The sequence below is a fragment of the Emydura macquarii genome, unplaced genomic scaffold (assembly GCF_026122565.2).
Source record: "Emydura macquarii macquarii isolate MOO-44397 ecotype Brisbane River unplaced genomic scaffold, CSIRO-AGI_Emac_v2 contig_1027, whole genome shotgun sequence".
NCBI lineage: Eukaryota > Metazoa > Chordata > Testudines > Chelidae > Emydura > Emydura macquarii.
The window spans coordinates 2,795,883-2,800,205 of NW_027131164.1; the positions used below are offsets into that span (position 1 = coordinate 2,795,883).

Genomic DNA, 4,323 nt, shown 5'->3' on the forward strand with positions numbered 1-4,323 from the left:
CTGACTCCTGTATGACGAGGATGCCTGCCAGCTGCGATTGTCAGCCCCTCTGCAGTGGGTTCATCTCTGAACCTGAGAACCATTTGCAGGGTTGTGAGGGCACTGTCTTTTAGTTAGATAGTCAGGAAAATTGTTTGAGAGACCCCCCCCCTGTTCCCTGAACTGCATTCTCAAGCCAGGGGAGAAGGGTTTGTGGATTTTATTACCTGCTGCCTTTTAAACCTGTGGAAGGACTTATCATCTTATCCCTCATGTGAGTCTTTGAGCTGTGCTGAACCAACTCAACCAAGTTGCTTATTGCTGCTACAGAAGATACTTTTGTCACAGGTCATCAAAGGCCCCTCTGAAGTACCCGTGCAGTGGGGGTGTCTACATTTGACTCTTGCCATATCACATTATGTGAGTGTGGGAATTTATGGGTATTATCAGCACGGGCACCTGTGACCCTGAGAATAGTGTCATCTTATATTCACTTGCTGTTTGATATAATTGCTCTGAATATATTGTGTGTGGTTGTGTTATTTCTTGGGAGTCTCCAGCTATCTGGCAAGGAAGTCGGAGTTACCCTGTGGTTAGAATGTTCCTTCCAAGCTGCCCTGATGACCCTGCCAGGAAGGAATGAGGCGGGGTGGAGGCACTGCCAAATAAATTCATGGAAGAAGAAAATAAGGAAGTTACACCCTGTTGAGCTGGAGGCGGGATCCAGATGAACCCAGGCCTGTCTATCAAAGCCCATAAGGAGATTGGCATTACAGGAGGTAACTGGGTGGATAGCGGCGCTACACAAATAATAAATAATAATAACAGTGATGCATAATATAAACTGTAAACCATGTCAAATGGTAGAATAAAAAGCACCACATCTTACTGTCCATCATATATATATATAATGAGGCTAAAACTGCATATTTTGTGTGGATAACAGGGAAAAGGAACAAAACATTCACTTTCAGTCTCAGACTTTATTTGGTAAGTTGCAGTGCGGAGAGAATTGTTACAAGTGAGATATAAACTCTTGCTAGCAGGGTATATTTGTAATGGAAACTCTGACAGACCCTTAGCTATTGCAACATGTGCAGACACCTCTATAAATAGTTTGCTACAATCACCACAGACTGCTTTGCATCAGCTTTATTAGCTGAAACACACACACTACCTCAGACATCCAGAGGCTTTTTTTGTGTGTGTCCACAGAACTAGATAATAAACAGGCTCCTGCCTCACACACTTACTCTGTGGCACTGTCTTATCATTTCCTTTATTCTGAGAGTAAGCTAAAAATGAGACCATCTTTTTCCCTGTGAGTGTGAAAAACGTTTCTAGGAAAACATTCCATCTGACCTGCGCTAGGCAAATATGCATCTCATAAAAACCTACTGTAATTTGGGATTTGTTCCGCCATTGGGAATTTTTACCTACCACTTGCTGATGCGGCAAGTTGAATTCTGCATTCTTCAGTTCAGTAGTTCAGAACTGGGCATGGGCCAGTGACCTTTTGACAGGCAGTATCTCTGCAGTGGGGAACAAGACTTTCCCCACTGGCACTGACTGTTTATGTCTGCTACAGGCAGTTGAACTTGGAGCTACTTGATAATAATCTCTTATATTGGGCTTTTTTATCAGTAAATCTCAAAAGAACATCGAAATCTTTAGAAGTATTTACACTCACAGCACCCCTATGAGGTAAGGGAATATTGACATCCTCATTTTACAGATGGGGAATTGAGGCACAGAGAGGCTGAGTGACTTGCCCAAGGTCATATAGGAAGGCTGTGGTGGAGTGGGGAATTGAGCCCATGTTTCTGGGTCCTAGGCTAGCATCCTAACCACTGGATCATCCTTCCTCTCTTACAAGGGCTATGTACGTATAAAACATTCTCTTTTTTGGGAGGGACGAGGGGGTGCCAAGTGGTTAGGATGACGGGGGCACCGACTGGACACAGGTTAGCTCAAAACTCAGTCTAATAAGTCTTTTGCCCAAAGATGTCTTTCAGGACCATGCACAAAGAAGTAGACCTTGAGTTAGGCAAACTGAGTCCTAGTCCCAGCTCTGCTTTTAGTTTGCTGTGGTATGTCAACTGTGGAACTAAAGATGTAATTTCTACTGCGAGTGGATGCACATGCACCTATGTCCTGAAAACAGCAGTGTAGTGGCTTGGGCTAGCTGCCTGAATCCAATCCAATCCTTGCTATGTACCTGGCTATTTTTAGTGTACTAGTGCATATGCATATAGCAGAGTTGGAAATTACATTTCCAGCTGCTGAGTAGACATACATAGCTGTGTGGTTTTGGGTCAGTGCCTCAGATTACCCCTCTGAAAATATGGAATAATGATACTTCACCATCTTCATAAAGCACTTCAGATGAAAAAATCTCTATAAATATAGTATTACCTATTAACTATGGAAATAACACTTGGCATTAATAGGGCTGTGTGGTGGGCAAACTGCATTCCTTTATAATTTGGAATTTGGGCCTGCTGTTTGTTTTACAGAAGGAAGGGGACACACAGAGATCAGAATACCATCAGAACAAAAGTATTACTCAAAATGGAAGGAATTAACAGCAATATACCTTCTAAAAATATCCTGGTATCATGAGTGGGTGGCCAGTGCTGTACAAAGAGGGTCCAACAAAGGAAGAGGAAACATTCCGATATTGTAAGAACAAAAAGTGCTTCCAACGAAGTAATATATTTCATCTCAAGCACTTCAAGATGTGTCTAGCCCTAAGAGTTTCACCAATATTTCTGCACTACCCATTGCAGAGGTGTCTGTAGCATTTCAGTCTTCAGCTCTCAGAGTGAGGATTCCATCACAACTCAGATGAGTGAGAGAGACAATATCAGATCAGTTGTTCCCAAGAGATACTGGAATAAGACAATAACTGATGGGCTTTCTTGGCCTCAGCTAGGCCAGCATTGCCCTCAGATACACTGGCAGAACAAGCAATAGCACTGGAAGATTTACTGAGGCTTTTATTTGGGTGGACATGGCATGCTCTATTGAGTAAAGTTTGTATTGCTTTATATGCTGTTCCTTCTTCCTCTCCCCAGTTATCCCTATTTCTATTTCTTTGTAGTTTTGTTCAGCTTTATGGTGTTACCCTCTGGAAATACAGAATAGGGAAGAAACATGGACTGTCACCTTTATGATACTACTGGAATGCTTCACGGCCAACATACAATATTAACTTGCACAATGAAAAGAAAAAAAATGTGTGAGGAGCATCCATACCAGATGAGAACTGCCTGAAATAGTTCTGTGTTGTGCTGACAAGGAAATGATAGCCGGAGAGGGTCCCTGTTCTCCACCTGGCTGCTGCTGGAACAGGTGTTCATACTTTCCCCTATAGGACGCTCACACAGATCAGACACAGTGCTCAGTCTTTTAAATGTCTGCAGAACAGGTTTATTTTCACCAGGCAACAGTTCTGTTATTTCAACGTGCATACAAATAAATAAATAAATCAGCAAATTTTTTTATGTCTGGAATTCAGCTGAATATTATACTGAAGAGTTTATTCAGATAACTTATAATTTAGCTTCCAAAAGACTCTACAGCTCAAACTTCTTTCACAAGCTCTATTCTATTATCCACTTCTTCAACAGCTGGTACCTCATTCTCTAGTTAACATCCCCCAATTAGGCTAATCACTCTAAAACTTTAGAAGAGAAAGGACACACTGTAGGAAAGAAAACAACCCTTTATCTCCTTCAGTTATTTTCTCTTCTTGGCAAATAATTGAGCTGTTTAACCCTGCCTGAGACCTCTCCCAAAGGAGAGTTCAGTTAACCGAGAACAAACGTAAATTAATATAATCCAATCTTCTGTTGGCACTTTCTTTTTATTGTGCAATGCTGTGACATATCTGAGTTATGTTAATGATTAGTTATTATAATACGCCTATCTAAAGCACTTGTTGGCAGGGTGTAGGGGCATCCTATAAAATCAAATATACGTCAGGGTCCAGATGTACAAAGGCATCCCAAGTTTAGGCACCTAAATCCCAGTTTTGACTCCATTATCATCCACAAAATTGCTGCTGACCCCATAGACACCTAAACTCACTCAATGCCTAAATTTTCAGGGTAAGAGTTCCCTATGTTTTGGCCTCTGGACATGCACACTGCTGTCTCTAGTGTGGCATCCAGATGCCTATCCCCCACGTAAATAGCAGTGTGATTCACAAACTGGGGGAAGATAGGCATTCATCAGCCTAAGTGGCATGTGAGGCCCAATCTGGTAGGTGGCTTCTGAATACGTTTACCAGAGTGGATCTCATTCAAAGTCTGGTTGGAGGAGGTGGGTATCCAGCTTGGA

The 4,323-nt window shown here is 42.1% G+C and overlaps 1 long non-coding RNA gene across 1 annotated transcript; it reads left to right on the plus strand.

The window, feature by feature from the left end:
• The first annotated feature begins 421 nt into the window (after positions 1 to 421).
• Positions 422 to 3,821, plus strand: LOC137150804 (uncharacterized). Its single transcript, XR_010919063.1, has 3 exons — positions 422 to 758; positions 2,496 to 2,661; positions 3,083 to 3,821. It is a non-coding gene; the product is annotated as an uncharacterized lncRNA (long non-coding RNA).
• Positions 3,822 to 4,323: the final 502 nt, after the last annotated feature.